The sequence below is a fragment of the Pelmatolapia mariae genome, linkage group LG1 (genome assembly GCF_036321145.2).
Source record: "Pelmatolapia mariae isolate MD_Pm_ZW linkage group LG1, Pm_UMD_F_2, whole genome shotgun sequence".
Taxonomy (NCBI): domain Eukaryota; kingdom Metazoa; phylum Chordata; class Actinopteri; order Cichliformes; family Cichlidae; genus Pelmatolapia; species Pelmatolapia mariae.
This window is the reverse complement of record NC_086227.1, coordinates 22,174,801-22,201,402: the sequence shown is the minus strand read 5'-3', so window position 1 is coordinate 22,201,402 and position 26,602 is coordinate 22,174,801. Positions and strand designations below refer to the sequence as shown.

General features: G+C 41.3%; 1 protein-coding gene across 2 annotated transcripts in view; it reads left to right on the top strand.

The window, feature by feature from the left end:
* Nucleotides 1-26,602, top strand: part of zfhx3b (zinc finger homeobox 3b) — a 170,713-nt gene that overhangs the window by 553 nt on the left and 143,558 nt on the right. For both annotated transcript variants that reach the window (XM_063475620.1, XM_063475604.1), the window contains exon 2: nt 20,928-21,287. The gene's annotated coding sequence lies outside the window, so the exon portion shown is untranslated. The remainder of the gene's footprint in view (nt 1-20,927; nt 21,288-26,602) is intronic.

Below are 26,602 nucleotides of genomic sequence, written 5' to 3'. Positions count from 1 at the left end.
CATTTTTTAAAATTTCCTTTGGTACTCTTTTTTTATGGACACTTTATTCCATTTTTAATTATTTTATTTGTTTTGCTCAGAGATGAATGGGGTTCGTAGTGATCTTAGTGCCACATTTACCTTCTGCCACTTTCACATCCTCCTTTTCCCTGCTAAACAAGTCTCTTCTCATTTGTACTGTCACTCTTCTGCAGTGTTTTACAGCTTTCCCAGGGGACTCATGCGCTTTTGTTGGCTTTTCTGTGTACACACACAGCCTAATTGGTTGATTAGTTCAGGTTGACTGCCTTGTTAATTGAATAGTAATTTAGATTTGATGTGTCTAATGAAGACCCTAATTTATTGTTTGGCATTCTTCCAAGGATTTGTTTTTGACAGTAGGAATCAAACGAAAAGGATAAAAGGAAACAAGGAAATGACTGCAGCACCCCAGTTCTGCTTTGATAGCGCATGAATTATATCTTTGAGAGGGTTGATAAGGCTTAAGTGTTTATCTTCCTGAAACTAAGCAGATATGGACAAAAGGAGAGTAACAATAAAAGTAAAAGCTATTGGTTAATTGTTCTAACCAATAAAAGAAGATGGATGGATGGATAGATGTTTATGTAATTATGATGAAACATTGTTTAATGGGTAAAGCTCTAATTTTGAGGCTGTATCGATCAACTCCTGGCTTAAATCTCTTAGGTCTTAGGCTTTGTTGGTTTATGGCACAAACTGATTTATTTGACAAGTAGGTAATGCAAATGTAAGTGTGCAATTTATAACCTTTGCAACTGCTTTCTTTCGTCCACTTTTTTTTAGCCAGCCAAGGTTGTTGGCTAATCAACTTTAGCTTTGCATGGGCAAACAAGACTTTCATTCATTTGAATGGTGCCAGGATAGTGTTTCAGGAAGGATGCCAACATAACAGAGCAGGGCTGTTTGCTGAATGACGACACAGTCATCCAACAAGGCATTGCACTGGCCAGTCAAACAAAGGCTAGCACACAGTCTTGTTGGAGTACTTCAAAACATGCAGCTTGTAACTGTACTGTAAAGCCTGTCTTTCCTGTACAGCGTTTTGCCACATGATATGGTACACCACCTGCATTTGCTGTACTGTATTTTGACAATTATATTAGTGCAGTAGTACCTTAAACATGCCCCCACCAGTGCAACCCCCAGTATTGTTCTAACACAGGTCCTGAATCTTTGCTGTTTGCCACTCACAAACTTCATGTTAAGAATATGGACATTTATCTTGAATAAATAGATTATACTAGTTTGCACTGTAGCTTTATATTTCAGATTTATTTACGTGTCATGATAATTAGTCACTGTAGGGACATTTGTTTATATTAACACATGTGTCAGAGACTTGTGACAGCTGTTTTGTTTTGTTTTTTTCACCCCTGAGCTGATCGAAACATTTTTACTCAAAGCACTATGCATGGCAGTGGTTAAAATTGCTTGCTGCTGCTGGACATGTAATGTGTGCATTACGTATATTGACAAAGTCTGATACAAGTATTCTCATCCTGGTGTTGCTAACTTTCCTCTCATCATCTGAATGTCCTGGTTACCAATACTCCATCTGCTTTTTGAAATCCAGTTCAAGTGTGATACAAGTAGTAACTCAGAACCAAACTCTGCCACAATATATAATCCCTTAATTGCGCTTACCAAGAAGTGTAATCTGTTAAAAGTCATATAAAGTCAGCACAGTGAAAAAATGTATTCATTCATACATGAAAAGTATAAAAGTTTACAAAATATACGTTTATACATTTGTGATTTAATTTTTTCCCTCATTAGAAAATGGCATAGATTCATTGAACTCTGTTGGCAGCCACCCTGACACCCTGTCCAGAGCAGCATACTGTTAAACAAATTTGTTTTAGTGTGAAGTGCTGCCACAGCTAAGGGGAAATAGTCCCACAAACATAGAGAGACTTATATTGTTTTCTATGTTTTTAAATTCCTTTTTGCAGTTTATTAACAAAATTACATGTGCCTTTTCCCTTGGTACATCACATTCATTTGTCAAGTCCAACTGATTTTTCACAAGGAGTGAACCTGTAGCGTGTAGAGGCCTCTTTCTGTTTTTTCACATCAGGACTCCAGTGCATAGTGAGTTCATGAGTATCAATGAGCATTTATCTCCTCTCAAATACTCAGTTATGTGCAAGATAGTCACATTTAAAACCAATCAATGGAAACTTAATTTCCCTTTAGACTTGGAGGATGATCCCAAAAGCTTTTGGCTCCTCCTCCTGCAGTGCCGTTTGTGGCCTTAAATCGATCATTAATTTTCGCTGGTGAGCTTTGTCGACTAAGTCCTCTCTTCTGTAAAATTTCCACATAATTAAAATATTTTTAAAAGGTCTATTAAATCCAATGATCTGTAAAAATGTAAAAACTAAAATCCCAAAGACAGCTATATCCGCACCACTTAAAAATTGCGATACTGCAAACTGTTTTCCATAGCATACACTATCTTCATTCAGCCATTTTGATTTTTAGAACTGCATTGTTTCTTCCTATGTGGGTGTGTCCAAGTTGCAGACTTTTACTTTCCAAGAGGTCCAGGATTTCCCAGGAATATCCAGTTTTGATTTTGCTGTATCACCTGAATTCATGACAGCTCTGTGTGCTGGGCCTTCTTTGTCACCAAGGAAAAGTGCAGACCATTCCAAGTACTACTTTTCAAAGAGGAAAAAAAGGTAGGGTGTTCCTGGAAAAAAAACAAAGAAAAGAAAAATACAGTTAGTAATAAATAAACTAAGCTCGGCTTCTCTTTGTGGAACATCTAATTAACTTATCAGCAAGATTCCTCACTTCTCCACAAACTCAGTCTCTTTGAACCTCATGCAGTCATGCACACTTATACACATGCAACAACCTTAAAGTGCTACATACTACAGCAGGCCAAACTAGTGCAGACATTAGCCACCTCGGGTGTTGGAGTCACCCCCTTTCGTCCATACATGTACACATTTCTTCACACTATTTCTACCCTTCCGTCACTTACCCGCAGTAGTCATTAGTCGCCCTTATCCCCTCCCTCCCTTCCCTTAATGAGAAAGCAATTACCATTGGTTTCTCCCCAATCCCAGCGGCCTGGCAGCGTTTTCCGAAATCTTCCTTCCACCTGCCTTCAGCTCTGCATCTGCTTCTCTCTCAGATTCCCTTCTCTTCCCTTGCACCTCTTCTCCCTTTCACTGTGGCTGCAGACTCTCTCTCTTTCTCCATCCTCTCTGCAGCCTCTCTCTTTCGCTCCTCCCATCTCTGAGCTCTAGGCTGCTCTGGGTTTTAGACGGATCACTCTCACAATGGTTGATCAATACAGGTATTGATCCACTGGCAAAATGTTTATAAAATCATTCTGGGCAGCTGCGGTGCAGCGGGGAGGGTAGGCGGGGCGACAAGAGGGCCAGCGTGCCATGCCATTCGTCTACAAGAGAACCAGCGTGGACCTGATTGGCTGTCTGTCCGATGCCTTGCCAGGAAGAAGGCTGGCATAGTGTGGATTTGTGTGATTGTTGCCTGGTATAACACAGCCTTCCCTAGCTTATGCTGCTAAACTTCCCAGACCACCAAAGGAGAGTAGAGCTGTTTAACCCGTTCGGCTTTTGATGTCGACTGCTTGGGAAGCATTGGCATCAGCAAAGAAATTAATTTGCATAAATTAGCAAGCTGCAGGCAACACCAGTCTAATGATCCACTGTCATCTCACTCTTCCATCCTCCCTGGGGAAAACTCTTTCTATTTAATACCACCCTGCTTGTCTGCATGTCCACATGCCCACTCTGGGAAATATGCCAACACAGAAGCCTTGTGTCTGTTTCCCTTACGCAGAACAAAACACTTACAACGCCACAAATCCAAATATTAGTAAACACGAGGAACTAATAGGTTGCCGATGTGGGGAACACCTATTCACAGCATGTCCCTCTTCTACTGTGAAGAGGATGATGTAAGCCAGCCTGGGGACAGGACTTCCCCTTTGATTCCCTCCAGACTCTCACACTTTGATAAATAAAAGAGTTTTCCAGTCCTAGTCAATCTTTAGCAACATTAGCAGCGGTACGTCAACCATAGCAGGCTTCTGTGTTTTTGCATTTAAAAGCACGCTGTGACTCAACTAGGGAACACTATACCGTTAGACCGGCCAGCTCAAACACTTAAATACTTCAGCGCATTGCAACCGTAGATTCAAGTGGCATAGTTTATCAGTGACTTTGTAATCCAGGGAGGGGCTTTTGCTCATGTCTTGTTAAATGATGATGTATGAGATGTTTCATTGCACAGAGAATAAAATTTGCAGTGGGGAGCACAGTGCGGTGTAACTTTTTCCAGAGTCGCAAATCTTGTTGAATCAGACTAACATCTGTCAGCCATAAGACCAGGCAGTCGAAGTGACCGAGATTCAACCTCACATCTCTGGGTTGTGCGGCTTTGTCTGTCCCCCTCCCTCTCTGGCAATAACCCTGGACCCAGATACCCAAACACTGGCCCAGACCACAATGCCTGGGCCTGCCCAAGCTCATCTTCTGGTGAGGAATGGTGTTAAAACTAATTGTGAGAGATTATTCTTGCCACATTCCATTTTAATTAGCTCGCTTCTGTTTGGTTCAATGTGGAAAAGACCTCTTGGATATTTTTAGGCCATATCCAGTTGACTAACCATGGATTCCCGTGATTATGATGAGCACACATGCACATACAGACACATGGCGTTCGCAATCAAGTGTCACTCACACATATGCTGGAGAAGGGTAATTACTCTTAACACATCCACAACTAGCCACAGCCCATTCATTACCATAACATGTTGTAATGAAGTTTAATCCCTCATCATGTTGTCTGTGGTCGGAGAGTGGTGTGTGGCTGTTATCCTCCACTCCAGATGTCTTCCAGGCTGTGTCTTTTTCAATGCTGTGCTAGACTTAAGACATGGCATTCAGTCCACCACCTTTAGACATTCCCTTCATTTTTATCTCAGCTCTTTATTTCTTTCTTTCTTTTACCCCCTTTTACTGTAAATTCATTTTGACCTCATCCATCTTTGTTTCTTCCCTCCTCCGCAATCCCATTTTTCACCTTCTGTTCCTTCTTCCACATACCCTCCCATCTCTACGAGAGTGTGTTATTTATTTCATCTGAATGCAGGGGCTCTTTGGTGCATGCTTCTCACAGAAATCAATTTCAGCTCAGACAGCATAACCAAACAAAGCACTGCACTCATTTCAGCACGGGCATAGATGTAACCCATCTCTCTCATTTTCTCCCTCCTGCTCCTTTATTGGAAGACATTTTGTTCTCACTCTGATGCCATTATGTCAATCACTGCAGACATGTGGTGATGTGTGAATGCAGCTGCTAAATGAGTCATGGCAAGCAATGATCATTAGAGACTACAGAGTTTATATATGTGTTAATATATATGTCAATTTTGTTGCATATGATTGTCACCTTTCAGTCTGTGTGAATAAATGGAGGTTTTCAGTTTTTATTCAGTTTTATGACTTTTAGGGTGTGCGTATGGGATGGCGTAGCAGTGAATTTTTTTCATTCATCATTCTCAGAATCTGAGATGATGACAACGCCGAGTGTTGGTAATAAGCAGATTTCTCTCAGTGTTGTATGAATGAGAAAGACTTGAGCTGCCCGCTCTCCTGTTTCCTTTTCTCTGCCAGCCATCCTCTTTGTACAGCCGTTGAGACCACCAGTTAATGCAGCTGCTGGATTGGCCTCTTTCCTTGCTCTGCTTTTATTGATTTCAGCCAGGCACAGAGACAGACAGAAAGAAAGGGCCTTTTCAGGAAGAAGTTAAATGGTCAAGTAGCGGGTGGAGGGTGGCTTTCACCACTTTATTGACGAGGTGGAAAAATGTCACTATTATGGAGGCCCTTGCAGCAGATAGCGAGCTGATTGGATGAGTGCCCCCAGGTCAGAGTGGAGCACGTTCCCCCTGCAGCCAAACGAGAGCAAATAAAAGGGCAGAGGAATCCGCTTGAACTGGAGGTGAGGTTTCTCTCTACCAGGCCTCTCTTTAGGCAACGTTTCTCAGGGTGTATGAGGCAAAGTGCTTGGAATTTGGACTGAGGGCCGGTCTCTGGTGGACTTCTTGCCTCTGAACTCTCTTCTCAAAGCGTTGTGGGTTTGCAAGATTTTATAGCTCTTGGGACTTCCATGTTTTATGTGTTACACAAGGCCGTGATACGCACAGATGTTCAACCTGCACTACACTGCCAGGACTGCAGCTTCATAGCAGGAGTTTAGAAAAGAGCGAGAGGGATGAATTGATGAGAAATGCTTGACGATTACATGGGTCACACAGAGAGGCGGTGTGCGAGGGCAGCCGCATCCAAGACACTGAAATCAAAAAGAAATTTGGCACAGTTGCTTATAGGTGCCCTACTGGCCTGGCGTGAGTCTATATTTGACCCCAAAGTGAACATAGTTTAAGTTTTGCTTAACATACACGGGGGGCAGGAACACTAGGCTCGCTGTATCACAAGAGAACAGGCAGGTGTCGCTCTTTTGACTGCCTCTCGTGTCAGACAAAAAGGATTATTCATGTATGAAAATTAAAGGGAAAAACGTGACAGGAGATTTAGAAAGAGTGACTGGGTGTACAGTAGTGCACTATACAAATGAAATTAGCTGTTGAATTTGACTTGTGACACTGAGAGCCCGCGACAGAGATGCGACTGTGAGTCCTGACAAATGGCCGAAGGTTCAAATACAAGCCACTTTCATGCCAGGCCTGCTGACGTCAATCAGTCTAATTAGCCTAGCACATCATCTGGTTGGCTCCTCCTAGCAGCATAAGACAGACCTCTGGAAAGGTCAGCATGCCACAGCAGAGACAGAGCAGTGCTTAATCAGAGGTGAAATGGTTTCTTTCCAAATTGATTCCAGTTAGGATCAGACAAGAGTGTACTGTGTCGAGCCACTTAAAGACTTGAGGGAAAAGCGGCAGGCGCTTTTAAGGGGGCTTTTAAAACAAGACATTAACAAATAAAAACTGTTCTGGTGACATCTGGATCAGGGCCCAAAGAGCAGTGGGCCATATGAAAGATCTGTCTGTCTGTCTCTATCTTCATCTCTTTCTGGTCTCTTTCCCCTGTTTCACTCAGCTCTCTCTGTCTATCTCTTTATCGCCTTCTCTGCATGAGGCACAGTATACATTCACATGTGGGTGCACATACTCAGATGAACTGAGGAAACTCATTCAGACTCTGCAGGGAACTTTGTCCCGCTACACTGTAAAACTTGCAAAATCACTTTTTCTAATGTTGACACAAGTAGTATGGAATAAATATTTTGTCTTGGTGCTCACAAAGTAAACCAAGTACCATTAACGCTGCATCCCTGAGGCATTATAACTTTTTACACCCTCTTTAAAACTCTTTTTACAACAGGCATGTCACAACCATGTATACATAGAGGGAAACATCCGAGCCGGCCCGCACCCACACACAAGCATCTGCACACTGCACATTCACCAGCTCTCTTATGCTGAATGCATAATACATGTAATGAAATAATGTTTCCAGTGGGGATGGCTGTGGCTGGGGGATGGAGATGCGCGTTGAATATCAATGTGACTACCCCCAGACTCGCTGGTTCAATTGGTGTGATGGTGGGGGGTAAATGAACATGTGGGAGTAAGAGAAGCTTTATCCCTTTGCCCAAAGCTAAAGTGAGAAGTCCACACAGAAAGAGGATGGTCTCTTCTCTAGCTCAGTCAGTCATTATGAACTTAAGATTCATATGTTCTAGCTGGTGGTCTGCATGGGGTGGGTTTAGTCAGCTGGTCTAAAAGGAAACTACCAGCTCCTCCTGAGTATCCATTGCCAACTAATAGCACAAAGACAAATACACAAGCTAATGGCAGAGAGGAAGGTACTGTCCTTTATATCACGGTCAGTCCTTCCACATAACATATTCAAGCTACACGATTTTAACCTATTCTGAACCACATACTCTCCACAAAATCTCAATGAAAATCAACTGAGAGACAAATTACATTTTCCCCCGTGCCTCACCTTGACTGACTCAAGTGAGCTCATCTGTTCCAGCTGTCAGAGTGAAGATGCTGTGTCTCTGTCAGCCAGGGCTTTGATGTTTTAAACATTACCATTAATAATGTTTTCAGGATCAAAATTAATTTCTTCGCTACTATGTCCTGTTCTCTTCATTCTGTGTTGAAGCATGCATAAATCAAGACCAGCTACCTTTGTCTTGAAATTTTGAGGTCAGGAATTTGGGATGAGACCAATGTGGCCAAGTAGAGTATTCTTTGTGCGCATCTCTCAGTGGCTTTGTGTGTTTGGGCTGTGCTTTTCGCAGCTTCATTACGGGACTTAAGTAGTCGTGTTTTTGATACTTGCACCGAATATGTGAACTTGCAGCACAGAGTGTTACTGCATAGTGCAACAGTCTGTGTGTGAGTTCATGTAAACTGTCGGTGCTTTGAGGTACTTTTCCGTGACCTTTCAGTGTAACACTCAATTTTAAGGAGAGGCTGCTGTATGGTCTAGAAAGCATGAACCTTTGCCCAAATTACTCAAACGTCATTCAGAGATGTCTATGTTTTTTACTACAAAAGTTGTAATATTGGAACTGTCACTGAGTTGGCTTTGGGTTTTCGTTCAATGCAGGATGTGGCAGCTTTTGAATTAGTCTGGATTAGACGCTAGAGAAGTATTTTTGTGACTTCCAGATGTTCTGTTATCTATAATTCCCAGCTGTGTTCTGAGAAGTTAAATGAGCTGCAAAGTTCCTGTCCAAGTTCTGTTATACTCATCAAACTCGGGGAAATGTAATTAGTGCCTATTTGAGTTCCCATTGCCTAGCAACTCCCTCCTAAATAAACACAAAAAAATTCCCTTCCATTTTTATTTAGCCACACCTCTTATTTGCCAAGCACCTCCTCTCGAGTGGCTCTGGCCATACCCTTACTCTGGGGCCCTGCAATGTGAAGACAGGGTGAGGAATGTGTGAAGCATCCAAGGAAACATGAACTGCTATTTTCCCACAAGTATGAAAAAACAGAGGCTATGGTGGAATCTTTCTGACGCAGTCAGCTAGTGGGATGGCTGCTGTACATTTGGGATTTGGACAGAGGCTCAGGTCAGGGTGTTTTTAAAGCGGTAGTCTTAGGGCTTAAAGATCTAAGCTGAGACTGTGTAGGTGAGAGAGAGCTGCTGAAGAGGTTAAAACCTGATGAGTAAACCTGGATGGAAAGATAGCAGGAGTTGCTGGATGGCCTCTTTTGGGAGCACTCCTGCTATTTCATTTTTAACAGCATCTGTGGGGCAGCCTATTAATTGTTTGTTGGCCAAACCATCATTAAAAAAGCAGACAGCAGGGTGGCTTTTACCGAGATGTGAGTGGGAGCAGAGAGCTAAAACAGGAGAGAGGATCACTGAAGAGGCCCCAAGAGGCCCTCATAGAGACCCACATGATTACCACACTACCGTTGGCTCTGTAATTCCTCATACATTAAGACACAAGGTTGAAAGGAATTCCCAAACACAAAAACAGAGAAAACTTCAGTGAGTTTTTCTTTCCTGATCTAATTATCGCTGCCCCCATAATCGCTGTTATATTCATCATAGTGCTCCGTATTTATGGGGTCTGTTTTCATCATAGTAATAATGTCACTCTGGAATTCCCATGCAGAAGGAGGGAGAAAGAGAGAGAGAACGATAGAAAGAGACACACATCAGAGTATGTAGTGGATGCAGCCAGATATTGTTTGATGTTAAGGAAGCCACAACAGGAGGACCACTCCACCTCCCTGCAAATGTCCCTTTATTTTGTCTGCACTATCCCCCCGCTGTGGAGTCTACATATAATCTGTGTTGAGTTCAGCCACCACTGATCCTGGTCTGGGTGTAGACTGCATCCTGGAGCTGGCAATGAGCCTACTTGTGTATCTAAGGCCCATTTGAGTTTGGAAGCCCACACAAACTCATTCGTCTTCCTTTCTTCTGTTCACATTTTGCAATTTCACTACATTAAAAGCCAATTTCTTTCTTTCTTTCTTTCTTTCTTTCTTTCTTTCTTTCTTTCTTTCTCCACAAATCAGACTTGTTTTCCCAATCCCTCTCTCTCAGCTCTCCATCTCTCACTGCACCCCTCCACCCCCAACTCCCTCTAATTCCAATGGAGCCCACTACCTTCTGTTCTCTGCCCCCACAATGCTGCTCCCAGTATTTGGATATATATTTAACACCCACATGTGAGGCCTGGTGAAAGTGCCTGGGGAATGGAAAGGAAAACAAGCATGCCCTCTCTCCCGGCCCTTTAGTGCTGGCCTGCTATAAATACCTCCGGGTGGCGCGCCAGTTCCAGCACCAGTGGCATGGGAACCTCTCTCCCTCCTGTAGTCCATTGCTTGACCACTCAAGTCCAGTCTGGGAAGGCTTTAGTCAGTAGGCTGCCCCGAAGGGTGGACGGGTGGGTAGATGGGTGGTGAGGTGTGTTGAGTGTGAACGATGTAGGGAAACAGTATGGAGCTCTGTATGTAGCAGTGATGGTCTTCCTGTTTGTTTTGTCTGCATCTCTGAGGAGTATCCCTGTGTCTCTTCCCTTTCTGCTGCACTGTCATCTTCCTTTTCAAAAGGCTTCATGTATACTGCATTTATGCTGTTTTGCCTTATGAAGATTGTATGAATATGTGCTTTTCAAACTGTTAAAAAAAGAGATCCCCTTTTCTTCACTGCGCTGAAGCGTTTGTTATGTTACTCCCCCAAAAATTGATTTAGACTTTTCAAAGGTTTGTTCTTCACAGTGCTGTCTCCCTGTGTCGATGCACGACAGGCTCAGCTCATATTTTCAGAGTTTGAGGTAATAGTTTTAAACTGACAGACTAAACATCTCTCTCCCCAGCTGTTCCACTTCTACAGAGTAAATAGTTTTAGGTGCACAAACGCACACGTGCACGAGCTGAATGACTGTCTCAGTCTAATGATTTTTTTTTCTTTCTTTTTTTTTGATTTGGGGGGGTTTCTGGAGAATTTGCTGGATTTTCACTGAAAGGATATGAATGTGGGCGCTCGCGGGTCACTTTCTTATCCTTACAGCCCGTGCGTCTTTGAAAAGCAGTTAGCCATTATAGATGTATATAGTAGATGCAAAGCAGATACTATGCTTGCGCTGTGCTAGTTCACATATCTTTTGGGGGGGTGTTTTAGGCCACTGAGAGCTCATGAATTCAGTTATCAATAAATGCCTGTGCTGACTTAGATTGGGCCTGTTCCAGCATCAACTAAAAAGAGGTACTTGAGATCAAAGCTTTTTGTTTGGTCATTTAGCATGCTGAGTCTACAGATTAAATGTCTCTGTTGTTCCTTTTTCCTCCTCACACCTCTTAACATTCTCCCCGTGTCTCTTTTTCTATCCCTCTCTTAATACTCTTCTTTTCTCTCTCTCTCACCCCTACAAGGCTCACTTGTTATTTTTTCGTACAAGGTCCTGTAATTAAGTTTGACATAAGCACAGGGATTAAATATGCGGTTGAGGAGGGAGAGAAAGGAGCTCTGTTACAATCTCAAGGCCAGCTGTAAAATGGAACCAGATTGCGACACTTGGAGTTGGAAAGTTTGGGAAAGGAGCTTCAGAGCACAGCCAAGAGACTACTGAGACTCTGGCCAAAAAGGCTAATATTAAAAATCCTTAGGCAGAAGACTAACACTCAGTCCGATCCAATGATAATTTCTTTTTCAGCTAAAAGACTGCCATCACCTCCAGCTAAACGTTAACTGTTGTCTGTCCAACCAGATGACTGATAATTTCACCCCAGCCAAACTCTGCTGCCAAAATAACACCAGAAAGCTAAATACTGCCTAGTTAACTGCACATTTACAGCCTATGACCATAATGTATTGTTTCCCTTAACCACAAAACAACTAATTTGTCTGCCAGTTTATATTTAGTTATCAAAGCCAATAAACTACACATTCGTATTAAAACCAGATGGTATAGTCACATGTTTTTATAGGTGCATAAGCAGCCAAATGAATTTTACAAGTGAAGAAAAAGGAGCTCACCCGTTACCTTTTAATTGTAAGAATGGAAAAGTGATTGTAACTCTAAAGCATAAATGCAGCGGGGGAAACTGTTTCACATGCTATCACTCAATCACTGACACCAAATATAGAAATATAGGCTAAGATCAGCCCCCAGTGCACCGAGCGTGTCAATAGGATTTTCTTCTGTTCTGAACTCTGAGAGGTCTCACATGGAACTTTGCATTCTTAAATAACTCTGGCAAAACGCTTTAATCTTAATGAGTCTGAACAGCAAATCTCTCATCTGCAGCAAAAAGGATTAGGAATGCAGAAAAAAAGACTGCCGTTCCACTTTGATGAATTGTGTTTAGAAAATCCCTGGGCATGAAGTTCCCCCAATGAACAAAGCGTTAGGCGAGAACGGATGCTTTTAAACAACACAACTTATCTGGGAAAAACAGAACATGTATTTAAGTGAAAATACAAAAGCAGAGCTGATTCGACTCCTCTGCAAATGATAAAAGTGACTAAGTTTTTTCTTTTCTTTTTTTCTCTCCTCAATCCACTCAGCTACTTTTGGAATCAAACCTGGAGTAGCTTTGCACAAATTACGTGTATTGTGTTTTCAGTGCTTCATCAGTGTTTATTTATTCCCCATGATGCCTCCTGACATTGTTAAGAGTAAATAAATGAATTCATAATTTTTCTTTTGCCTCTTGGTAAAAGTTCTTGAAAATGGCTGATGCGCTGATGAAAAAGGAAGCTGATGAACAAAGACAGTTAAGTGCCAAGAGGTGTTGCTTCCAAAGCCGTGAGACTCTGCTGCTTCCACTGTAGTTTGCTGTGGTTTTCCTCATTGCTTAAACAACAGCAAACTTTTTGAGTTAAGCGTGGAAGCGTAGTTACTTAAGTATGCTATTATGCAGAGGTGTTTATTTGTACTTGATTAATACATTATTGATAATATGTTAATGTAATCCAAATCAAAGCAGTTCAGCATTTACTTGATTAATTATTACTCTGTGGTGTAATTCCCCCAAACAGTCTCTCTGAGTGGTATGGGTTAGAGCAGTAAGCCTCTGGCTAGTTCAGACTGCTCAAACTACAAAGAGCCTCACTGCACTGGGACCTGCTCTGGGTTCCCCCTTTCCAACTCTCCACCCACCACCCCAAATGCCTCCAGGCCTTTGGAGATCTACCCTGGCTGATTTTTGCTGTATTTATTTTACCTTTCCGTCCAAATCAACGCCTCCCTTTGTTTCTTTTAATGGACGTAGGAAGGAGATTTTGCTGATCCAGGTCAAACCTAAGCTCCATATTAATGAAAAAACACCAGATACAGTAAATAACCTCTTGAAAGAAACAAACATATCAGAAGGCTGTGCTTTTCTATTTTATTCTATTTTATTCCAAGTGCATAGTTTTCTTCACAGCACAAGTCTCTCTGTTGTAGAGACATCAGCGCCTTGTGTGTGTGTGTGTGTGTGTGTGTGTGTGTGTGTGTGTGTGTGTGTGTGTGCAGCGTAGTGATAAATATTACCATGTACTTGACCTATATTGATCCCCCACTAGGATGTGTACCCACTCCACCACGATGAGCCTAAACATCTGGTCACCAGAGTGTTTCTTTGAATGACAGATAACATCTGGGAAGACTGCTGCTATCACAGGAAACAATGTTCCTATCTCCCTCTCCCCGCCCTTCTGCCTCTCCCCCCTGTCCCTCTTTCCCCTTGTCCTGCTCATAAGCACATCCCTCTCATTGATTTCCCATTAACCCCTTCTAGACTGTGAGTATCTGCCCACCCAGACAAGCAGACACCAGTGGATTGATTAACGACATAATGGCATCACTATTGCTGCCTGTTCTCATCAGTCTGACCAGGTCTGCAGACCGGCCCGGTCCATGTCCAGCTGTCTGTTGCAGTCGTCCACGTTTTTCTCCTCTTGTTATATTTTACTGTTTTCAGTCCCACTTTCCTTTATTATTGCTCCCTTTATGTTCCCCTCACTTCTCATCCACCTCAATCCTTCTGTTGTTTTTCTTCCTTCTTCCTTTTTTTTTCATCTCTAACTTTGTGTCCTTGTGATCCTGCGTCCTATGCATCTTCTACCCCTCACGCAGCTCGCTGTTAATATTCACCTGGCATTCAGCCTCAGGGCACATGTGTAGAACCACCGTTCGAAACACGGTACTCGACGCTCCCGTTTGCTTTCACGATAGCATGATAAAACACACGTGTCTGTGCACAATACATATCATCCTATGAACTGGCAGTTACGTGCTGATTAGTGTCATTGAGGACAGTGTATTGGAGCTCATTTGAAAGTCTGAGATGAACTGTGGCGCACAGATTTAGTGGCATCAAAAAATAACAGTACAGCTTTAGCTGTGTTCACCGTAAAAATGGAACGCTGTTTAAAAATTGCCCACTGATGCGACTGCAATGGATGGGAAAATAAATCGTAATATGTGTGGGTGGGTGTTTTGAGATCTATGTATGTTTAGATTTTTTTCCTTTTGTTTTTAAATAGACTGTCTGCTATGATATGCACAGTATACATACATGAAAGGACGCAGTATCTGTTTCAGCATGTATTTCCTCCTTCGCTTTGGCAACTGCTTTGGTGGCAGAAATAAAGTAAATGTGTGTTTGTTAAATTGTGTTTGTGAGCCACAACAGAGGCAAGTTAGAAAAAGCCCTTCATTTAAGCATGGCGTGCCTCCATCAGTCCCAGTCTCTGATGTACAAAGAGCCCAGAGGAAGGAGCTTCACAGCTGTTTGTAAACTATGAGAACAGGAAAGGTCAACAAAGTAATGCTGTGCGTTTTTTGTAATGCATTTTCATCTCTCTCTGTTCCATAGTGAGACAGCAGGGCTGCGCCCTGCTTCAGTAGTACTGGTGCATTTAAATTACTGTTCTTGCCTGGAGAATAATGGTGAAAGCATAACCCCATTGTATTCTTTGATAAACTCTGGAAAATGCATGGTATAAGCTGAGGAAGAGGCGCGGTTTAAGGGCACAATTGCCTTGCAAATCTACCATGGCAAAGTTTTTCTGGGGGAGAGAGAAAGAGACGGGGAGGAAGAGAGTGGTGAGAGGAAGGGGAAATGTGGAATTGAGGGTTGAAGGAGAAAGAAAAGTGAGAGGGAGATGGTAGGATCCAGCACATGGGTAGAGTTGTAGTTGGAGGCGGGGGGGTCTGCATTGCAGGGACATGTGTTATCTCTGGGTGCAGAGGTCTTTGTTTGCAGGGCAGAGAGGTATAGATTTCCTCTCCATGTCAGCGCCTTTATTTAGGGCTCAGCACAGAGGGGACAATGGCAAACTAATCCACTACTGAATCAGGATTAATATTCAAGCTGCAAATATTAATTCACAGCCACAAGGAGGAAATGCAGAATGTGTCAAAATACTCAAACAAACAAAGAACAAAAAAGCCAGAGATCCTTGACCAAAAATTCCATCTTGAGTGCATTATTTTACTGCGTCCTGCAGTCTCGTCTCAGCATTCTGTTTGATTTCTGTATTAATCTTCATAATGATTTTCTATAGAAGAGCGAGAGCTAGGGGAAGCTGAAGAGCTGCATGTTGTTTTTGGCTATTCTCCTCACTAAGCTCTGGATTTAAGATCTGGATTTGAATATTTATGATAGAAAATAATGGAGGTTATAAAAATAAGTCCCTGCAGAGCTGGGCTGTAAGTTATAGGGGTAAGCAATGCCTCCCACATCAAAGGAGCCTGGAGATGTTGGCCAGTAGTCTGCTGCCTGTTGAAGCCTATAGCTCTTCATCCCGACCAGCGGAGAGTCTGGTTCTGCTGAAGATGAAGGATCCAGAAGTGTCGCTCAGCATCAGAGTCCTCACGAGCCTCAAAACAACAAGAGAAAAGAAATCTGCCATTAGGGTGACATCACTTGACTTGTTTCAAATATAGTTTCACTTTTTTGGAGACTGGAAACAAGTGACAGCATTTCTTCAGCGGCAGGTTCTAGTTTCAACATAATATCACTTGATCCCAGAAGATGTTTTAAACATGCTGGTTTGCATTTGAAACAAGTGACATTTTGCCTTCCATTTCCAGTTTTTCCTTTTTTTCTTTTTTGGAAACTTAGATGTTAACATTGAACACTAATGACAACATTATTTCGGAGAACTGTGGAAATAAAATGTTCTCCATTGTTCTTTTTTTCAGTGTCTGTGCCTGAAAGCTTAGCATGAACATTCACAGGCTGGGTCTGAACTGTTTGACATAAACTGTATATTCAAACAGTTTATATAAATTTTTTATATTTTATTCATATATGTATATATATATATATATATATATATATATATATATATATATATATATATATATATATATATATATATATATATATACACACACCGTATAGTATTTTAGTATTGTTTTAGAACATTAACAGTTCTTATCCAAACCATAACCCAAACACAGACACAGGCAATCCCACACTGGGGGGTAGAGGCCTGTTGTAAACCAGCCTAAAAAACCATTGTGATGTTCAAAGGGACTTCACAGAGGCTCCAACTATTGATAAGGCCTAATGTAATGAGGCACTGTAAACTTCATCTTTTATACATGGCAACATAATGTGAAAGGTCATCTTATCTTAATCCTCAAATCTGCAGCATCCAGGCCCGTGGCCCCATTTCATGAAGTTAAAGAAATAATCTTAGCGACCGCTCTGAAGACGGCCCTTATTATCTTCTCCACAAGGTCCAATCAGAAGATGTCATTAGAGTGTACTATGAATGCACTGTAAGGAATGATTATTTCTTTTTTTTTAATCGGCCCCAATCATATCATAGAATCAGCTGGACTGTGTGCTCATGGTGAGAAGCTTTATTATGTCCAGTGATTAATCATCAAGCACTACCTTATCCCCCTTAGACACACTTGCACACTGCTGGCGTGGTTCATAGAGGGAAGATGGGAATGCATCACCTTCATCAGCATCCTGCTTACCTGATTTTTCCGTTACTTTCAGTTCACCCTGTTATAAAGTAGCATACCGTCATCTTTTGCCCAATTAATGCTTTTTTTTTTTACATGCCTTACAGTCATGATTGGACTCTGGATTTTGTTTAACTTATTGATCTGTTTCATTTTTTTCCCTTTTGATTAATCACCAACAGAAGTAACAATATGTCATTAAATTCCAAACAAATTGAGGACCAATTACATACCCAGTCAAGCTGAAGTCACTATTGTGTGAATTAATTCAGGTCAAAAAGGTTATTGTCTCAAGACTAAGTTTGGGCAATTTGTTGTTTCAGAATCCTTTGTTCTCAAACTGAAAGTGTGTCAAATGTAGACAGATTGTGAAATATTTATTCCTTGACTGCAGATCATATTAGAGTGTTATTGTTTGTTTCGTTTTGTATTCCACCCCTAATTTGCCAGTGGTACAGTTTTTTGGCAAGTCTAACAAACACACATCAACTTTAACAAAGGTAGAGCCTATCCTGTAGCTTTAATTAGAAGGAAATTGTAAACAGACGCATGCCTTTCTTTTACGGATTATCTATACTTTATGACTGAATGTTTGAAGTTATGAGGGATTCTGAATCAGCAGTGCTCGAGTGGTGCTCTTATAGGACATTGTTGTCTTCAATTATTTTCAGTTATATTCCCGTCTGTAAGAGGCAGAAGATCATTTATTATTTAAAGATGCAATCGTTGCTGTTTATCTGGGATTTTTAAAACCGGGTTATCTTTTCACATAGTTTTTTTTGATTAAATGGAACAAAGTGTAATAAAATGCAGTTTCAAATAGATGCTTGTCTCTCTAGTGCAAGAGCTCATCTGCCATTATTGTGATTTAATATGAACGGTGCCAAGCAGCTGCCGAGAGACGGGATCTAACGAGCATCAGGGATGCTTTAGTATGTACATAAAGGGTCTCACACAGACAAGCTGCCAAAGACATGCATGCAAATACACATATAGGTGCTGACTAACAATCTCATATATCTTCATCCATATGTAGTAGATAAACACGGCAAACTGAAAGACTTGCAGCTAACTTTTGCAGGTGGATTAGTTCATTTTCTTTGGAAATAATAATGATTTGAACAAAGATTTTAAATTAAGCACACTGAGATCAAACAGCAGATTTTTTTTCCCGCATGCTGTCCATGTCTGTTTGTTTATCAGACAGCAAGAAGGAACAGGCTACAACACTACCCTACTGTAGTTGTACAATACATTTTCCTACTTAATTCATAAAATTGGCATTCGCAGAGCTTCATCCCCAAAGAGCAATGCAAAAATAAAACTTTTTCCCCATATTTTTTGCATACCATCACTAGTATCCAGTAGCTTCCCTCTTGTTACTTTTAGTACTTAACTTTACACTAAAGCCCCTGAGACCCTACTATCGGGAGATTAGGCTAGCGTCAGTTGAAGTAGACAATCTGCAATCAATACCTGTGATATAAGCAGTCTGCCTGGGTCAGGCGACCTTGCTGTACGGGACCCACAGCAAGTCTTGTAACGTCCTCATAGATTCTGGGTGACTGACCCCTGACGACCTGGGCAGATAAGGTCAGTCTGACCAGAGTGACCTAGAGCCAAGAGGCCAGTGTCCAGTCAGTCTGGCTGTCCTATAATGAAGTGGTCAGTATTGCTTTTCTGTCACTCAGCAATTACAGGAAGAGATATGGCACCATAGATAGGTGCTGAATGCACATGGAGGCAGTAGCCACAGAATTACATTCACGAGGACCGGTAAAGTGACATGTAAACTACTCTAATATGGGCTGGTAATGACCGGGAGCAAGATGGATCAAAAGGAGTCTGACAATATCAGTACAGTTGCATTGCTTCCATGTACGCAGGCTCATGAAGCACATCTGTACAGCTTGTGGTTATTACCTGCTTTTAAATATCTAATTACTTTTTGTTAAGCAGTATAAAAACTATAGGTTTTCTTCATTGGAACCAGTATTACTTACAATGTCATATATATAACAACCACTGCAAATAAATTGTAAATTAATAGCTTAACTTCGGTAAATACTAAATTTACTGTCAACAAACAATAACATTATAATTAAAATAGTTTACTAGAATGACCCAAAGCTATAGTTAACTGTAGATTTTCTGAAAATAGTAACTTTTCCTAAATATCTAAATGTATTTTATCAGTAATCAGCCCTTGATTAAAGATGTTCCAGATTTATTAATGACACAGGTGTAGCTTGCCGAGTGAAGAGAAACCACAATGAAAGACAGACAAACATATGTCACAGTGTTTCAGCCCTGGCCTTTTGTGCTCTTCGACACAGGTCAGGGGCTAGGAAATCCCCAGCCATCCAGCAGCTGCCATCACAGACTCATAGCATTCTTCTGTGTGCTAACTATTTAGTTGTCAGTGATTTGGTTAAGTGGAATTGACTTTTATCTGCAGTGTGCTATGGGGCTGCCACTGGCAATTCAGAATCCCCCTTCCTCAGCTCGCATCTTATCCTGGTGTCACATCCAGCACATTGCTATTGGCAGCTGAGCCAAGCCTAATCAATAGCCCAGGTCAGGGATGGCCCGCGGCTCTGCTGTGGGTGGGCTATTGATCCGACACATACACTCCCACAGGTCGCCCTGACAAACCGGGAAGTCGTGGCGTTGGACGAAGTGAGAGAGCGGGGAAGAGGGAGATGACAAATTAACAGCGCTGCTTTCTGACTGCTGTAACCGCTGACAAAATCCTGTCATGAAAATAATTTATTTATTCCCTAGCAAGGAGTGCACTGTGTACTCTCGATTTAAGGTGGCTCGAAAGGATTATTATTCGATTTGATATTTCAAATGGAAGTGATTGGATGCCGTGAAAGGCTGACCGCACATTAAAATCAAGACCAGGAGCAAAAGAAACCCCCCGATAAAACATTTCAAATGCAAGCCCATCATAACCGCACAAGATGTCTGCCCCCGTCTCCCTTTCTTTCTCTTCACACCTTCATTTCTTTCTCTTTGCTTTGTGTATCCTCTGTTGACACTCTATCAGACCTGTGGCCAATGAGCAAGAGTCTAGTTATTTTTGTTGCAGTTTTAAATGTTGCTCCCCAAGCTCCTTATCAGCGCCACACTAAGAACTCTTGGGAACAATTAAACATGGGCTTTAACTCAAGTCTAACCACAGAGGTAAAAATAATCGCACAATGTTTCCAAATGGAAGCGGCTTCAAAAGAGCTATTCAGTTATCACAAGCTGTCTGCCTCTCCCGCCTGTATTCCCAAACTAAATCTCTGTCGCTGTGGAACTATTGGAACATATGACAAGCATATTTACTCAGCTTCACAAACCAGGCCCATGTGGAATTCAAAGGCGTTTTTTTTTAACATGTTCCTTTTTTTTCATTGCTGGAATTGACAGTTGAATAAATATGTACTGTCTATGAGACTTTGTTGTCGTATACTGGAGATCCTCTGCAGAACAGGCAATTATATATGCTATTACAGGAATATGTCTTGTTCCGGTTACAGGGAAATTAAGTTTCTCAGGAAATCTTTTTCATTTTTCATTTTAAAAGTCTTCAGTGGTATGAGAACAGAAATTACTCACAGCAGTTCATTTGCTATTAAATGTAATCTTGAAGTCGTAAGAGGCTGTCCTGCAGTAGTAGCATCCAAATAATTATAGATTAATTTTGTTGACTCTAAAAACAGCTGATTAATTTTGAAGTCTTGATGGAAGTCATATTGCTCTGGTCTTTCTCTCTTGAAAGACATTTATTGTGTGCTCATATTTCCGGGATGAGGTAAAGATATTGTCGCTGCTCTTAGAACACTGCACTGGAACTCTTTCATGGTTGTTGTGATTTTTAATTGCGTTCAAAACATGCTTCTGATGTTGTCTTTTTTCTTCTTCTTCTTCTTTGTTTCACATTCCAGGTGATGGCGTCATCGTGAATTGCTCTTCTTGTGACCCGGGAGTCCCTAAATCCCAAAAACGTATAGCTTTGGAAAACCCTGGAAATACCTGGAATTCTAGGAGTAAATCACCAAAACTTCTTCAGGTGCCCAGGCACCAGATCTATAGCTTTACATTCTCCTTTATTATTTTTGTGAATACAAAGAAAGAAAGCCTGAACATTAGCAATAGCGTCTGGCCATCCACCATTGCTTCGACAAACCTGCTGTGACCAAGAGGGTGTGACCTTTCTGCCTGCTGACTTCAAACAGACACTTGAAACGAAAACACAGTCAGAGAGGCTTCTGTGTGTTGGAAACTCAGACCAAAAACCCCATCAGGTAAGGCTGTGAAGTCCCCCTTGCTCCTGCTGTCCAAGCCCAAAGCCCTTTAACTTCTCCAGGGCTTTGAAGCTAACTTGTCCCCTCTGTATCCCCCACATGGTTAGCTCTCCCTCAGATTTGGGGTAAAGGAAAGTCTGGCTGATAAATGCCCCGCTTTCATGCTCTGCTCACCTGTTTATTCCTCTCAGATTAGAGGATCGGAATAGATTGTGGTTGTTTGGTTGATAGATGCTTATCCTAGGTTCTTCACCGGCCCCTTGCTGACTGGGCCAGTGATCAGCCAGAGCTTAGCGTTGGTGGCGTGGTTATGTGTCACACAGGCATGCTGTACAGATACATAAACTTGCAGACCAACATATGGAAATGTACAGGCCTGTGGACAGGAAATATACTTTATTTTTTACACTATGACACACCTACAGTATACCCTCTCTTGCTTTCGATTACAGTTATCAGTATTCCTGTCAGTAATGGGATGTGCAAATATTCCAAGATGTGGGTGTTTTGAAGTTTAAAGGGACAAAAGTGATTTTCAGGCTGATAAAATGTCACCGCTGTGTGTGTGTGTGTGTGTGTGTGTGTGTGTGTGTGTGTGTGTGTGTGTGTGTGTGTGTGTGTTTATTGGTGGTTGTATATTGTCTTTTACTGCATGAGACTAGGTGTGTGCAAAAAAGATATACAACATGCTTTTGAATCTTGTATCAGAAACATACAGGGCACATTTGTAGTGCATGTATGCATTTTTTGGGCTAAAGAAATAAGCATTTCTCTTTTTGATTGACTTTAAAAGAAGCTTTCCTCCCAGTTTCATAAGGGCTCGGTTTCCCAGTTGTGTTTTAAAACACTGATAACGTAGCTTCACACATTGATTAAGACCTGATCCCAGGTTATCTGGACTATATTAAGTCATTCTGCTTGATAAGAATATGTGCAAACTTCTCATTTTACCACTCAGTGGCTGAGCAGCATAGCATGAGTCAAATAGCATCATATGTAAAATAAAGATTGAGGTTAAGGTTTTGCACATATGTAGCGAACAATTTCCTTTTTGTCGTGCAAAAGGCAAATATGTTCACCTTAGTTTGTCAACCAAAAACTAATGCATTATTTTGCACTCTGAAAACAAGCGAAATTGAGAATATAATTTGTTTATGCAATCAAGTGACTGTACTGGAGCAAACGTAAAAGCAACAGGACACACTGAGTGACATGAGTTATGTCTTAAAAGATCTAAAAAGATTTGTTTGAAAAGTTCAAAGTCATTTAGTAAAATTTGGGTCGCTGAAATTGAATACTTAACAGCAAGTTGTTGTTTAAAAAAAAGAATGAGGAAAGGGAAAAAAAGAAATACATGAAAATGTTTTTCTTTTCCTGCATCTTTAAATGATATTTTTAGTGCTGGCAAAAATAATACACTTGAAAGCTCATGAAACAATATTTATCATCTTGGACCTAATTAAGGACGTGATCTGAAATGTATTTTCTATAAAGTCTGATTTAGGACCCACAGGGTCAGCTGCCTCACAAATAGGGCAACAATAATACAGCAGGAGTCAGGAGTGGAAAGGGCTCCAGCCTGGGGGAAAGCAACTCCCCTCCCTGGTCTGTGTGCTGATGGAGCTGTGCTATTGCCCAGGGCTCCACAGCTCCAGGGCTCCGACACTAGACCTTATTTTTCAAGTGGGCAGCACACTGTTCTGCTACTGTTGGGGTTGCTCCCTTTGTGCCAGCCCTCCCCTTTTAGAGAAAAAGACATGCATGATTTCATACATGAAAGATATATGTAATTGGACAGCGGGGCCTATGCAATACATTTACAATTCTAAACAGCATATGTGAAAACCACCTTCCACTTTCTCTCCCCGTTTCTTCCTGAGGAAATGTATTTGAACATATCAGAAATATAAGATCAGAAAACAGACGCGACACGGGTTACCATTCTTGTTACGTGCTTTGTATTGCATGTGAGTGCGCTTTGTCGGTGTGTGGCTCAGGGAATTGTCTCGTAGCTTTAAGAGAAACACAGCGTATTGGGGCATCTTTTGCAATAGATGCCTATTGTGACATCCTCAGTAGTAAATCCGAAGCTGCCATTACTCGTTCGCTCTTTTTGGCTTGGGTTAGGGGTTAATATCAGCCTCGCAGTAATAGGGAACTCGTGTCAGGATGTGATGGTTTAGTTGACAATTTAAAAAAAAAAATGCAATCAGTCGATAAAAATATAGACATAAAATATACACAGAGTAATCATTTTAATCTGTAACTGTAAAAGAAAAATGCAGTACATATGTAGAAAATGCAGGGGTTTATACATTGCTTAGATTCATGTTTTAGATGCTGGTTATGTTTTTTTTTAGTGAATGTATTCAAATGAACTCTTAAAATACAAAAAGAAAGGGAGATGTAACACTGTGTGACATTTAAACATTTCATTGTGCAAAGCAATCCATGCTTACTTTGGGATCTAAAAATAATTTTTAAACAGTTCACAGCCCCATTGTACAGAAATCAGTTGACTGGACTTAGTGAACACTCAAAGATGCAAAGATTTACTTCTGTTGTTTAAAACTGGTCATTGAAATGTAAAAGGATTTATTATAAGCTTGAACTTTCCTTTAATTGTAATTAAATAATAATAATTAAAAGTTCAAGCTTAATATGAGCCAGAGACTAACTTGGTGATTCCAAGATTAATTTACAAACAGCCATGAAGTGAATTAATATGTGTCTGTGATTCAACACACTCATTTTATCCTCTAAGCTATGAAACAGAATATCACATCACTGTCGCTCATTTGACCACAGGGAAGGTATGACCTTTTGGAATTCAAAGACAGTTTTTCATGTTGATATCTTTTTGCCCTTATAAGCAGCAAAACAACTGTTTAAGTGGATCAGATTCAGCCGATAACACCACAAAGTTGTAGTGATGCACAGCGTTGCAAATGATTTAGTAACTACTTATCTGACAGAATTAGAAGTGTTACTACATTGTTCCTACTTGCTGCTAACACATCTGTCACTCTCTTGTCACTGTTTGTGTTACTGCCTGTGTGTCTTTTAACACAGTAAAAAGTAAAAGAGCCTTTTCCTGCCATCGCCCCCCCCCCCCCCCCCCCCAAACCTCCAGTGTCACATATGCAGTAGACACACAACAAAAATAAAAGTGCTTGAATTAGGTAAAGGGCATTTCTGTCACAGCAACGAGGTCAGTTGATTGCTGCACACGCGCTAAAATACATAATACAGAAGTGATCTTTGCACGATGGCAGGGCATGTGAGATGCGTGCTCCTAGTAGCAGGGATACAGGTGTCATTACTGAGCATCATCCCCGTGCCATATGCAAGGATTCTGACTGTCTGCATGACAGCTCCGAGTCCAAGTTGAAAAGTTCAACTTGTGAAGTTGATTTTCCTCTGAGGAATTGCTTTTATAAGCCATCTTTATGGTCATTGCATTATTATACATATATATTTGCATATGTATAGTAGTAACACAACACCGGTGACAATAATGCTCGTGCAGACCTCCTGGTTTAAGGTCTTAGCCCTGTGCTCCTGTAATTTTTCTGTCACTGCAAAAAGTAAACACCTTTGCTATTAAATCCCTTAACAAGCTAACACCTAAAAAAAAAGGAACAGCACCATTAATCACGGGTTTTTATTGGCTTCAGGAACACTCACCTCCGCTGAGGTATTTAGAGAACATGACCACAACCCTTCCAACTCACCACACACAGCATATAGGTGGGGCTGCCTGCCACCAAGACGAGGTTTAGGAGAGCTGATAGGGGTTAAGCATCCATAATTCTGCCTCAGTTGCTTTGACCAGCTTAAATTGCTTTCACACAACCAGAGGGCTTCTTCACAGTACTGGAGGTTTGATAGTGTGGGGTTTTGGATGAGCCTGTTGGCTTTGTTTCTTAACTAGATGCAGCACAGATGCTGTCTCTGCATCAGTAGGGCGTTGTGTGGAGAGGTATGATATGGGTAGTTGATTTCCATGCAAAATTCCCTACGATCCCAACCTTGTCTGTCTTCACTTCTCTTTTTTGTCTGAGTAGCAGCCTGCTGACTGGGTGTAGTAAATAGGTCCTGAATAGCCGCTGAATATGTAAAGACAAATCAAAAGCTGTCTTTGTGTTCACTTTAGATTGAGCTACACCTGTGCATTATATCCGCTATGGATCATTTTTCTTGAATTGCCATCAGTGTTGTTATTCACTGTCATTGATTTGAATTGATTAATTCTCACTCCAATAATCACCAATTGTGTGGTTAATTTGGCATATTTAAAGCCTTATAATATAACCTGGTGCATGCTCTGTTATTTCAAACTCTGTCTACTAAGTCCTCCTTTGGTGCTTTTTTTAAATTTATGCATTCAACTGTTCCTGCCAGATGATTATTACTGTTTTTATTCTCGTGAATCAACGGTAGGCAAACTTGAAACTGTGTCTGTCCCGTGTGACCCAGGCCATTGTCTGCAGAAATATGGTGCAGCGTCCCAGAGGCTGCGGGTGACGCAGGATTTGGATTTGACCTCTGGCGACAGTCCTGGATCTGTGTGTTTGCCCTCCATGTCGCTTCCACCTGTCATATTTTATCTCGTTGTGTTGTTAGGGGGTACTTCTTTACATCAAGGAAAATTAACTCTAAGTTTCTCACGTTCGATTGAAAATTCAGCGAGCACCAAGTGGCATTTAAATAAGTTTTGCGCTGTGAGGATCTGCGAGTCTTCTGTTTGGGTCGGTTTACCATCAGCTAGAGTAGCTGTTGCCTGGAGTGGTCATATGGCTCTGATTTGGGATCCCTCTGTTTCAGTGAGCCTCTTTAAAGCGCGTAAAACCCCACGAGTCCCGCCTGTCTCACACCCAGTATCTGTGACAGCAGCTCTAAGGATTTCTCCACTATTCACTGTATCCCCCGATCTGAAATATGCATTATCAGAAGGCCTAGTCTGCGCTTATTTCCTTCCTCCGTTAACAGTGCGTTTCTTTAAAATGAGCTCGACATTAAGTACGAAATTTATCACATTTGTCCTTAAAACTATGTAGATTGTAATATTAACACAAGCCTTTGCCTTATGTTTTGTTTTTAGCTCAACGCGTGTTCTTCCTCGACGTTTTTATTTTTATTTTTTCAAATATATATTTCTGAGTTGGAATTTCTATCTGGCTTCACTTGCAAGATGTTTAGATCTGCGCAGAACCTGACATCTTCTTTAGAAAAATACGAAAAGAGAAAAACATATATGTATATGTATGTCTATATCTATATATATATGTGTGTGTGTGTGTGTGTGTGTGTGT